The 12,927-nt window shown below is 53.9% G+C and overlaps 2 pseudogenes; one reads left to right on the top strand and one right to left on the bottom strand.

Annotated features, from left to right (window-relative positions):
• Positions 1-1,064: 1,064 nt before the first annotated feature.
• On the top strand, positions 1,065-2,618 carry LOC118151107 (palmitoyltransferase ZDHHC16-like; annotated as a pseudogene).
• Positions 2,619-8,019: 5,401 nt separating this feature from the next.
• LOC118149275 (uncharacterized) lies at positions 8,020-12,239 on the bottom strand (annotated as a pseudogene).
• Between the last annotated feature and the right edge of the window lie 688 nt (positions 12,240-12,927).

The following is a 12,927-nucleotide window of genomic DNA, read 5'->3' as shown; positions in this document are numbered from 1 at the left end:
GCAGTGGGAGTGCTTAATAATTCCTGATAGGGGCCCTTTCATTTTAGTTGTAATTGATTCTTGGGATCCTTCTTTCTTAGTTTTTAGAAAGACTAAGTCTCCTGGTTGAATGGGGAAGTTAATCCTTTTCCTTGTGGGAGAAGGTTACATTTCATTTCCATATGCTTGAAGGGCCTTTTAAACCCGGCCTAAGCTGATATTCTGTGTGTCTTCATCAGACAGGAGGTCTAAGGTTAAAAGGCCTTCCATGTCATTTCAAATGGACTAAGCTTTAAAGTTCCCTTTCCAAAGAGCCATCCTCACATGCAAAAGGGCTATGAGTAGGAGAGAAACTCGGGACTCTGAGGTCCCCTGAAAGAATTTTGCCGATGTCATGGGCTGGCTTTCTATGTTATCTGAAGATTGAGATCTCCATGAGGAGTGAAGATAGGTAATGCGCACAGCTGAGGCATTACCTCACTGGGTCACGTCCCTGTGAAGAGAGGTCAGTTAACACCTTGCAAACCTTTTGGTAACCCAAATCTTGGGGTAATTTCTTTCAGTAAGAATTTGGATATGACAGTATGCAACTCACTGCTGGGCTGGGCTGGGTTACTGAGTTCACATCTGCTTTTGTCCCAACCTCCCTCCCTGAGGGTCAGCAGCACAACCAAGCGAGATCAACACAACCAGTTTGTGGTGTGTAAGTGCATACCAGGGGCAATCACGGCTGGAAGAAACTAAGACCAACATTGTACCGGCGAGGCTCTAAAGACGCGTCCGCAGTGCCCATGCCTAAGGACTGGAGCTTAATGAAAGCCTAAGAGAAAACAGAGAGAGGAGATGACAAGCCGCTCCCTTTACCGCGCCGTTCTCGCTGCTCTTCAGGCAGCCGGCAAGCGATGAAAAGATGTTACACCCCGTGGCGGGTGTAGGTGCCACTGCCCGGGCTGCCCTCCTCCCAGTTAGATGGATGTTCGCCTGCAGAAATAAATGCTCTATCAGTCAATGGCCCCAGAAGCTCTAGGCCGTCCAGCCTTCCAGCTTCGATCTCTATCCAGGACTCTGTACGGGAAGCGCTCACTTACCGGGAATGCGGTATCTGACAGGTGGCGCCATGATTGCCGCTGTCCCAAAACTCGGATGGAAACGAAGTCCACTTCTTATTCGCCAAACCCAGGCACAGTTCTGCAGAACCATGCGAGGCCAGCGGAGCCTGCTGCTGGGCCCGGCCCACCTCTGCCTCCACCTGCTTCTGCTGCTGGGCTGCAGGCGCCGCTGTCCACCTCTGCTCCAGGGTCTAGCACAGCGCTGGCGCTATGGCAAGGTCTGCCTGCGCTCCCTGCTCTACCTCTCCTTTGGGGGCAGTGACACAGCTGTCGATGCTGCCTTTGAGCCTGTCTACTGGCTGGTAGACAACGTGATCCGCTGGTTCAGCGTGGTGTTCGTGGTGCTGGTGATTGTGCTGACAGGCTCCATTGTGGCTGTCGCCTACCTGTGTGTCCTGCCTCTCCTCCTCCGAACCTATTCAGTGCCACGACTCTGCTGGCATTTCTTCTCTGCCACTGGAATCTGATCCTCATTGTCTTACACTACTACCAGGCCATCACCGCTCCACCTGGATACCCACCCCAGGGCAGGAGTGATATTGCCATGGTCTCCATCTGTAAGAAATGCATTTACCCCAAGCCAGCCAGAACGCACCACTGCAGCATCTGCAACAGGTGTGTGCTGAAGATGGATCATCACTGCCCCCGGCTAAAGAATTGTGTGGGCCCCTATAACCATCGGTACTTCTCTTTCTGCTTCTTCATGACTCTGGGCTGTGTCTACTGCAACTATGGAAGCTGGGACCTCTTCTGGGAGGCTTATGCTGCCATCGAGAAAATGAAGCAGCTCGACAAGAACAAACTACAGGCGGTTGCCAACCAGACTTCCCACGAGGCCCCACCATGCACCTTCTCCTTTCGAGAAAGGATGACTCATAGGAGCCTTGTCTACCTCTGGTTCCTGTGCAGTTCTGTGGCGCTTGCCCTGGGTGCCCTAACTGTATGGCATGCTGTTCTCATCCCATGTGCTTCCCCCGGGTGCCCTAACTGTATGGCATGCTGTTCTCATGCCATGTGCTTCCCCCGGGTGCCCTAACTGTATGGCATGCTGTTCTCATGCCATGTGCTTCCCCTGGGTGCCCTAACTGTATGGCATGCTGTTCTCATCAGTCGAGGTGAGACTAGCATTGAAAGGCACATCAACAAGAAGGAGAGACGTCGGCTACAGGCCAAAGGCAGAGAATATAGGAACCCTTACAACTATGGCTGCTTGGACAACTGGAAGGTATTCCTGGGTGTGGATACAGGAAGGCATTGGCTTACTCAGGTGCTCTTACCTTCTAGTCACCTGCCCCATGGGAATGGAATGAGCTGGAGCCCCCTCCCTGGGTGACTGCTCACTCAGCCTCTGTGATGGCAGTGTGAGCTGGATTGTGTCAGCCACAGCTCAAGCACTCATGCTGCTTCCTATGTTATTTCAAGGGCCCCCAAGGGCAGCTTTTCTTGGAATCCTTGATCAAAAAGAGCCAGTGGGCTGGCCTTAGGGTACCATGCAGGACAATTCAAGGACCAGCCTTTTCCCCACTGCAGAAGCAAGACACAATGTGAAGAAATCTTAGGACTGACATCCCTTTACTCAGGCAAACAGAAGTTCCAGCCCCAGACTAGGGGTCAGGCAGCTAGCTACCTACCTTGCCCAGTGCCGACCCAGACCTCCTCCAGGATACAACACTGGAGTTGGCCACCACTTCTACTTGCTGTCTAAAAAAATACCTGACTAGTACAGCTGAGATCGTGGCTTCTCAACAGGGCAAAGATACCAGGCCTGCTGCCGAGGTCACTGCCACTTCCCACATGCTGCTGAAGGGAGCAAAAATAAAGGCATTTGATTAAAAAAAAGAATTTGGACACTTCCAGTGCTTTCTCTGTCCTTGTGGGGAAAGCTTCTATCCACCTGGTGAAAGCATCTGAAAATACTAGCAAATACTGTGGTCCCCTGCAAGGCGGCATCCGGGTTAAATCTGTCTTCCCGTCTCCCCATGTGTGTTCCTTGGTGCTGTACAGGTTTAGGCGGGGATCAGGGTATGGGGCGACTTCCCAAGTTGTAACCCTTTTTATAGTCTGGAACAATCCCTTCTCCAAGAATATTTGAGAAACTAGTGTGAATGGAGAATCCTATCCCAAATGTGAGAAATCATGAAAATGTTTAATTATTTCCCATTTCTCAGCCTCAGGAATAGAGTTTATTTTCTTTTTCTTTTTTAATCATTCTTATGCCTTTGCAAGGAATAGAGTTTATTTTCTAGCAACCATCTAGGGGTCTCGCTGGAAGCCTTGCACTCAGTCCCTTTAATTTCCCTAAGGGTACAGTAGTGTGGTGCTGCTGACATGGATGGAGTGCTCGGTGGTAGTGCAGCAGCCTGGAACACCTGCCTCAGCTGTGGCCTTAGCTGCTCTTTCGACCAGGCCATTTCCCCTAATAATAAAAGTGTCTCCCTCTGGTGTCCCCTGCAGCGAATAATTATTTCCTTTGGGAGTTGGGCAGCATCTAAAAGTTCTGAGTAAAGTTGTTTGGGGGATCCTTTCCTTCCCTATGGCTGCCCGAGCATGGAGCTCCAGGAACCCAGATTCACAGTCTGCAAATACATTGGCTCTTACGTTCCATTTGTTTGTTTGTTTTGTAACAGAGTCTTGCTCTGCCACCCGGGCTGGAATGCAGTTGCATGAGCTCAGCTCATTGCAAACTCTGCCTCCTGGGTTCACATGATTCTCATGTCACAGCCTCCCAAATAGCTGGGATTACAGGCACCCACCACCACACCTGGCTCATTTTTGTATGTTTAGTAGAGACGGGGTTTCACCATGTTGGCCAGGCTAGTCTCAAACTCCTGACCTCCAGTGATCCACCCACCTCTGCCTCCTGACACCCAAAGTGCTAGGATTACAGTCTTGAGCCACTGCCCTGACCTTAAGGCTTTCCATAGTTGGAATGCCCTAATTAGAGCAGCTAACTCTGCTTTTTGAACAGAACTATGAGAAGGTAAACCCTTGGCCTCAATGACTTCTTGTGGGCTAACCTACCTTTCTTATTCCCTCATAAATAATGCTATTTCCCTCTCTACACTACTCAGCATTGGGGTTAGACAAGGGCTGGTCTTTAAGGCTGGGCCTTCTAGAGCTCTCTTCCATGGTTTCCACACAGAAGTCCATGAGTTGGGGATCTGTTTCTTGAGACGTAAGGTCCAGCAACAGCATAGCAGGGTTTAAAAATCAGCATACTCTAAGGGTAGCATCTGGGAAGTCACGCAAAAGGACCTGATATTTAAGCAGCTGGTCCCCTGGTAGCCGTTGGTATACATTTGGCTCCAGGACCCTCTGTACTGTACTTCGTGGGGTTAAGTGGGGGTGCTATGACATCTCATTGTTGTCCTAAGGTAAACTTACTGGCTTCTTCCACCAATAGAGTGATGGTAACCACAGGTCTCGAGCCTCCTGGCCACCCAGCTGCCACCTGCTCTAGCTGTTTAGAGAAATAACCCACTGATCCGAAGTAGTTCCTGAGCCTTCCAGTCAGAACATCTGAAGCTCTCCCTTGTTTTTCACACGGCAGGTGAAAGGTTTTTCTAACTTTGTGAGTCTCAAAGCAGGGGCTGTTCCTAGCTTTTCTTTTAAGGTTAAGAATGCCTGTTGACAGGTTCCATTCAGATTCAAAGGCTTGTGACAACTCCCTCTTGGAGGTTCATAGAATGGTTTTGCTCTGAGCCCAAACCTGGGAATCCAAACCTGGCAGAATCCAGCTGTTCTCAAAAAGGCTTCTGAATTTGAGGGGGGTGGAGTGCCAGATGGTCCCTTTTCATCCCTGGGCCAAGATCCTGGTCTCAGGAGTGAGCATGTGTCCCAAATACATGACATTACCCTTTGGACAGAAATTTGGGCCTTTGAGGAGACACCTGTTACCTTTGTTTTGTCACAAAAGTAAAGACTTGAATTGTATTTTTATCAGAATCCTTCCCTAGTAAGGCTGGAAATTAATAGGTCATCCACATATTGTAAGACAGGTCCATTAATTAACTGTGGTTCCCCTAACTGTTTTGCCAATGCATTGCCAAACAGATGGGGACTGTCCTAAAATCTTGGGGACAGGCCAGTCCAGGTAAGCCGTCTTTCAGTCGTCTTCTGTTTTTGTTTTTGTTTTTGTTTTAATCTGCGTTAAGACATGCACGTAGAGCTAGGAAAATTGTCCCTTCCCAGCCTGTGGCCTTCTCTTGAGGTGCTCCAAATTGAACTGTGGCCTGTAGTTGGGAAAATAAGTCTCTTCCCAGTAAAGGAATAAGGCACTCTGGAATAAGCAGAAATCTGTGGGAAAACATGGTTCCCCAGAGTGCAACTAAAGGAATGGGTGAATCTCCTGGCTTTTGGAGGCCATCAGTCCTCATTCCAGTATAGGCGTGAGAAGACCGCGGCCCTGAGGACTAGATCAGAACTGAGAAGGTGGCTCCCATGTCCAATAACTCAATATTTTTACCTGCCATGTCAGGAGTTACCTGAGGTTCTCTGTAGAGATGGTAAGGTGTCTGGTGGAAGTTGTAGGGAACCTTGGGCCCTGTCAGTCCTCTGTTCTCTCAGCCCATAGGGGTCTGGGGAGCTGAGACTCCCTTTGGAGGCTGAGGCAGTCTTTCCTCCAGTGGCCCTCTTGCTTACAGAAGGCACACTGATTCCAGCCCAGGGGCTGACCGGCTGGCCTTCGTCTGGGCATTCCAAAGCCACTCTTACAACACTTTCTCAGGATGGGTAATCCAGAAGCCATCGGAGGCTGAAAGCAGCTGCTAACAGTTGCACTTTTTGGTCATTTCTTTTGGTTTTTTCCTCTTCCCCTGCCCCATGGCTATTGTTATAAACTCCAAAAGCCATGTTTAAGAGTTGGCTCATGGAATTTGGGGTCCCATTCCTGCCTTTTGTAACTTTCTCCTGATGTCAGGGGTAGACTGAGTAACAAATGCATGCCCAGAAGAGCTCGCCCTTCCAAGGTGTCTGGGTCCACATTAGTATATTTCCTAAGTGCCTCAACCAAGCAACCCTGAAGCAGAGCAAGATTTTCATCCTTCCGCTGAGTTACTTCTATCTTTGTCGTAATTAACTGGCTTAATCACCCACCTGTTCATACCTTCTGTTAAACAAGTTAGCTGTGATTTCTACATTGAGGATCTTGGGAACCCTTCTGGTAATCCCACTGAGGGTCTCTATGCGGAACTGCGTCTCCTTCTACGTAAACAGCATGGCCTTGGAGAGGAGCAGCTACTCTATCTGCAATTCACAGGCAGCACCCAGAATCCTTTGCTTCTCCTCTATAGGACAGCAAGTGGATAATAGTATTTGCAAGTTGTGCCAAGTTAAATCAAAAGACACAATCACCATAACAAACTCTTCTATGAACTGCCCTGGATCCTTCAAAACCCAGCCACATTTCTCCTTGAATAAAGCCAATTTGGACATGGGAAATGGCACACAGACTCTGATTGTTCCCCTGTCTCTGCCATCTACCTCCCACAATGGACACAGATTCAATTTCAGGGGCTGATGTAGAGCCCCACTCCTGGTGGTACTGGCTGGGCTTACTTCCTTGGGCAGTGGGGATATAGGCTGGAGTTCACTGAATAAGGGGGAGGGTTCCTGATGACACTGGGGTGGAATCCTGCACTGGACAACTGGCATCACCCCTCTCAGAATTGGGGGCTGAGAAGACCCTGGGGAGGGCATGGGCCTTCCAGGGGTTGCTGCTAGAAAGGGAGCAGCAAGGATCTCCCATGCAGTTTCTTGGTGTCTGGAAGTAACATGAGCCAGACACATCCTGCCGTTGACTCTAAAGTCAGAATCCTGGTAGGGGGCATAAAAGCCTGTACATAAGGAGCTTCTCCCCATTTTCCTTCCTTTCTATGAATAAGTCCGATTTTGAAATAGTATTATGATGCAAAGAACCAGTTTCAGGCCAAGTTTCCTGTTCTCCCAAGAAAATGTGCTTCTTTTCCTTTGAGCCATCTAATTTGAATTTGCTCCAATTGCCTAAAAGACACCCTAGTGGGGAGTCCTTTGGGAGGCTCGCCGTTGCCCCATGTCTAACAAGGATCTCCACTCCACCCAGAGGTTTTTCATTTTTCTTTCTTTCTTTTTGCAGTACATGAATGTTTTCCTCTTCATGAAGTGCTTAAAGCATGAAGAACAAGCTCTTTACAAACAGAGTTACAACTAGGAAGGCCAACAGCAAAGCAGAACCATGCCTGCGCCCTGCCCACCCTCCTCCAAGTGTGGCTAGGAGGGAAACACCAACGAGGACCCTGGGCTTCGATTCAAAAACTCCTCTGAAGACATCCATGCCCTGGGCATTAAGGAGGCCCACAGTCAAAGGGCAGGGCCAGAGTAAAGGTCAGGGCTGAATAAAGCCCAAATAAAGACCCAGTAGGGGGCGACTCCCCTGCTCTCAGAAAAGATACTTACTTCTCTAATACCCAGTGACCCCCAAAAAGCATGACTGAAGCCCTGAGGACCACTGGACACGTTTCTCAGCTCTGAGGAGTGCAGTTTAAGGTAGGTAATGCTACAAGGGCTCTCCTCCATGTGCGGCGCTCCTCTCCTCCATCCTGGAGGCAGACAGACATCACCCACAGGGCACGTGTCTGCCCAAGCCCTTCCAAGCAAGCCCACAGTCCTCTCCTGAGGAAGCGGTGGGCCCAGAGGAGCTCTCACCTCCTCACTAGGCCATAAGTATCCTCCTTCAGTACCTCACTGCCCCCCTAATTCAGGGTGGCCAAGCCACCAAGTTTCCTTACAGATGCCTTGGGAAGCCTGCCTTATTTTCTACAAGCAAACTAGGGGCTGGGCCAAAGGACAGACACTTCATTTCAAAGAGCACTGCAGCCAAGCCAGGCAAGGTCCTGGGACAGAAGGGACAGGCTGGGACAGCAGCTTATGGAGGGATGGGAGGGCAACAGAGGCTTTTTCCTAAGTATAGGTGTCTCCCAAAGACACCTAAAGTGGGACCTCCCACTTACAGGCAAGCTGACTGGTCTAGCATGGCTAGGTTCTGAGGCCAAAGAGCCAACGGGGCAGCCCCAGGCCTGCCTGCCCACTTGCCCAGCAGTAGTTTTGATCTTGGGATCCTCCTACTGGGGTTGAGGGATGGGAAGAGAGCAGGAAGGCAGAGGGAGCAGTAACTTGGCCAGACCAAGAGATTAACTCCAGGAGAGGGGAAGAGCATGCAGCAGGGCCACTCATTCTCATTCCCAGGCCCTGAGAGAGCCATCCCTATGTATTCAACAGGTGGGAGGGGGATGCCACATGGAGGGAGAGGTCAACATCTAGGGGCTCTTGACCCTGCCCCCAAAAGGCACATTTTAATTGGTTTCCAAAGTTCAAACCCTGCAGCAACACAGAGTTTTGGCATCTGGACAAGCAACAAGAATAGACACAGAGTCTTGATCCCCAAAGCATAAGCAGCCCCAAGCCCCAGCCTGGAGGAGCCTACATGTTGGAGGTGGGTAAGAGCTGGAAAAGCAAGGAGGGGCTCTCCCTGCTCCCCACATGTCCCCACATGACACTGTGGAAAGGTCAGAGGGGGTAGCGAGCAGCTTCTAAAGAAAACACACCATCTACCTGTGTCCACATGGCACTCACCCCACAGACAGCTTGAGACTGAGACAGACTCAGGCTGTGGCAGAGACTGACCCAGATCACACAGGCCCCTTGCCCTCAGGGGAGGGGTGTGGGGCTGAAGAGCAGGCACGCTGGTTGCCCATAACTCACAAACAGGCAGTGTGGTCCCCCACTCCCACTGCGGAGCAGGCTGACAAGCTCATGGTGGGTCAGGTGGTAGAACTTGGCTGCCTGGTCCAGCACAGCCGAGTCCTTCAGCCTTTTGGTGTCCACCGTCTGGCCAGCGTGGGGTGCCTGGGTCACAGGCTGAACACTCCTGGATGTGGCTGTTTTGAGCTTCTCCAGCCCACTACTCAGGGCTGTGCTGACTGGAGCAGGACTGCTTCCTGCCGGGCTGCCCTCCACAGCGGGGCACTGAGGGGCTTCACGGGGTGGGGACTGGCACTGGGCTGTGGCTCCTCAGCCAGTTGTCTACAAAGGCAGACACAAGCAGGGAGGCTGCGGTGGCTGCAGCAAGATCCTCCCCAAGTGGGACAGGGAGCCCCCAGGTGGGGAGAGCTCAAGGGGGCCAGAGAGTGAGGCTGGCTCCCCTGGTGGTGGGGAGGATGAGGTCAGGGGGCCAGGCTCCAGACAGGGGAGAGCATGGAGGGTTGGGCCCCCCATGGTGGTGGCTGGCCCAAGGCAGGAGAGGAGGCGGTGGAAAGTCAGGCTCTGGGAGGGTGGGCAGCTCTTCTGGGCTGGAATGAATAGAAGATTCCCTAGACCCTGGTGGGGATGCAGATGAGTGGTTGGGAGGATCTCAGCTCCCCCAAAACAAGAAGGGGTTCAAGTCATCTTTCTTGGAGACTCACACATCAGCCTACTGGGAGGTAACTGACAGGGACCCAGCCCCTCTCCTACCTGTGCCTCAGGATCCTGGGGGCCTTTTCCCCTCTCTGGAGATGGCTACTGACTCTGAAGAGCCAAGCTCTTTGATGCACATGGTATGAGGGCAGGACCCTCAGGGCAGCTGATGGGTGAAGACAGGCAGGGCCAAACATGGGGGTGAGGTGGGGCTGGCATCCTCCACTAGCTCTTCCAGGCCAGGCTCGTCCAGCAGTGTTGCAGAGGAGCAGCTGTTAGACTCCTCCGATTCAGGCTTCTCTCCCTCCTCCTGTGTCTCTGGGGGACTGACAGCCAGTGCACTTGGGGAGGCATCTTCTCCTTCTGTCTCTGTCCCCCTGTTACCCAGCCCTGCTGTGGCCTTCTCCTCCTGGGATCTTGAGGGTGTGAAGAGGCACAGTGGCTTGGGAGGTGGGATGCTGGGCTGCAGTCCCTCGTCAGACACCCACTCAGGTGTAGGCTCGGGCACCAGCGGGGGAAGCTCCTCACTCCCCTTGGGGCTCACAGTTTCTGGCAATTCAGGCTGCACCTGGGGCAGAGGCTCATCAGACTCTCCCAGCAAGATGAATGAGGCCATCTCAGCTGCAGGAGAAACGGTGACCACATCCCAGGGCCAGGCATCATCAGCTGTCTTGACGTCAGGGAAAAGCTGATTTTCGCCTGGGGAGGCCTGATCGTCCTGGCCCTCAGCAGTGCTGTCTCAGCCCGGCAGCCTCTCCCACACACTGATCACTTCTGGGGGGCTCAACAGAGACGTCCCACTGTCTGCCGGACTCTGCCCTTTTCCTTCCGGGGCTGTCGGCTCCCTGTCTGGTTCTGAGGCTGAGGCTCTCAGATGCAGCTGGGCTGATGAGGTGGGCGGGCCGGCCTGGATGGGCCCGATGGCCCCCAGGTCAGCTGCACTCGAGCTCTGGTGGTCCATTCCCAGGTCAACAGAAACCCTGGGCTCCAGCAGCACGCTGCTCCCACCTCTTCCCCCTCCTGCCCTGGGCTCTCCCTCGGGCTTGGCTGCCATGGGGCCTGGGTCTTGCAGCCCTGCTGCCTCCAGCCCCCCTCCTGCAGGGGCCAGGATCTTGCTCCTGGCCTCTGGACACAGCCTGCTGGCAGCGAAGACATTGAAGGTGTTGTCCCACTCAGGCAGGGCTTTCCCAGGGGAGGCCAGGGGGTAAGGCTGGCCCTCAAGGCACTGGGTTTCTGAGTTGCTTCCTTGGCTTCTCTCAAGTCAAACCAGCTACTCTTGGCCTTTTCCTCCCCACTGTACGAGTGATGCGGGGAGGCCCCCAGGGCAGGACCCCCCTTCTGCCCCTGAGAGCTTCGGCACCCCAACTCGCTCCGACTTAGGCCCTGGTGGTGGTGGTGGAAGAGGCCCGTCTGGGGCTTGCATTCCTCCTTCCGGGCTCCCTCCTTCTCTGCCCACAGTCTCAGAGGAGGCCGCTATGGGTGTGGCAACCTGGAAGGGCTTGCCCTCTGGCAGCCGGGCCCCGCCACCTCTCCAGGGCAGCTTGCCCCAAAGGCCAGGACTTCAGCCTGAGCACTGGGATCCTCCCGTCCAAGCACCGCCTCTGAGCTGCTGTTGCTAGACTGCCTCTGGCCCAGGAGTCCTCTGTGGAGCGAGGCCCCTCCTTGGAGGCCCAAGATGGAGCCCCGGTGAAGCACAGGGGCCTGGGGCTCCTAGTTGTAAATGTGGTTCCCATTGACACGGAGCAAAGAGCGGGAGGCAGCATCCAGGTGGCCCTGAAGGTCGAGAAAGGCCCGAGGAGGAGCTGCGCGCATCTGGCTGGCCTCGTCGCTGTAGGTCCTCTTGTGGGTGAACAGCTTGGGGGACTGTGCGGATTCCCCACCCCCTTCGGTGGACAGCCAGCTGCTGCGGCTCGGTGAGCGGGTGAGGAGTTCGGCGCCAGGCCCCTGGTAGGCCAGGCTCCCACTGGCTGAGGACAGCGTGCTGTCCGAGCCCAGAGACGTGCTGGACTGGGTCAGGGACGACGTGCGCAGCTTCTTGCAGAGGAAGAAGTCTTTGGCTTTGCCCATCTTGCCCAGGCTGCCCAGGTCAGGATCCTCTATGGCACTGCTTGGGAGGATGGCAGAGGCAGACTCCAGATCATACTTCTTCTTGCCCTTCATCTTGTCCTTGATCTTGCTTTCTGAGGCGGGACCTTGGCTTGTCCTTGATGGACAGACAGGTCAAACATGCTGGCGCTCCGGCTCTTGCGTGTGAACTAGATGGTGACTTCGATCTCGCCACGTTCCTTCTCCTTGCCTGCCTTGGGGTGCAGTTTGTACCACTGCGTGTGCTCGGCTCAGCCTGCGCAGAAGACCGCATCCAGCGCCACCATGGACTGGCCCAGGAACTTGCCGTCGCGGATGAGTGAGCGGTGCCTGGTGTGAGCACCAGCTCACAGGCGGCGGAGCCCGCGGCCCAGGGCGCCTGGCCCGCATCCACCTCCTGCGCCCGCAGCAGGTCAACCAGGGCGCCCGGCGGCGGCTGGAATGAGCAGTCCTCACGCCGCTCTGGGCAGCCTGCGTCTTTTCCACCACCCACGTCTGTACTGTCGCGGCCCACCTGGATCACCGTGTAGGCGTCGCTGGTGCTGCCGTCTTGCCCCGCAGCACCGTCACCCAGACGGGCGTGGGAAGCCAGCGGGAGGGCCCCGCCACAGGCTCTGCGCCCTGCACCAGGGCCATGGCGGGGAAGCGGCGTGCGAGGGCCGGCAGAGCGGGTGCAGACCCTGGGACCTGGAGACAAACTCGGTCGCGCCAGAGGGCGGTCTGGAGCCAGCTCTGAGCGCCGCCGCCGCTGCGGGCTGGGTTGCCCCTGCCGGCCGCAGCCTCTCCGCCCAGCCGGGCCGCAGGCTGCTCCGCTACCCCAGAAGTTTTTCTAAGTCTAGCAAAAGCCCAGTAACTTTTTCTTTCAAATTCCCACCTCCTGCAGAGAAGATACAAGTACAGGGAGCAAAGCATTATGAAAGTGGACTATGAAATATGAATGAGCAGAATGATGGGTCTGAATTCCACAGAGTGAAGAAAGCATTTTAGTTTGGGCAAAGAGAGGTTAAAAGAAACAAGGGGGTCACGGAAGGGAGGAAGGGAAGGTGTGAACAGTGTTGTCCCCTGAGCTGCCAGAGAATCTACCCAGCAGCCACAAACACTGAAGAGAAATGTTTGGGCAAAATGTTTGGGTGGCTGCTGCTTGTCTGCCACTTTGGGCAGTTGTCACTTGGGTTGGGGGCCCAGGAACCCCTGTCCCCTGTGACCAAGAGTTCAGTATGGCCTTGAGCAAGGTCACATAGGAAGGGGCCCGCAACTGGCTGTTATGGAAAATGGTAATTTTTTAACTTAAGGGCAGAGAAGATGACATCCGCACTCCCCCTGG

Source organism: Callithrix jacchus, chromosome 18 (genome assembly GCF_049354715.1).
Source record: "Callithrix jacchus isolate 240 chromosome 18, calJac240_pri, whole genome shotgun sequence".
NCBI lineage: Eukaryota > Metazoa > Chordata > Mammalia > Primates > Cebidae > Callithrix > Callithrix jacchus.
Note: the sequence above shows the minus strand (reverse complement) of the source record. Positions and strands in the feature narration are given on the sequence as shown.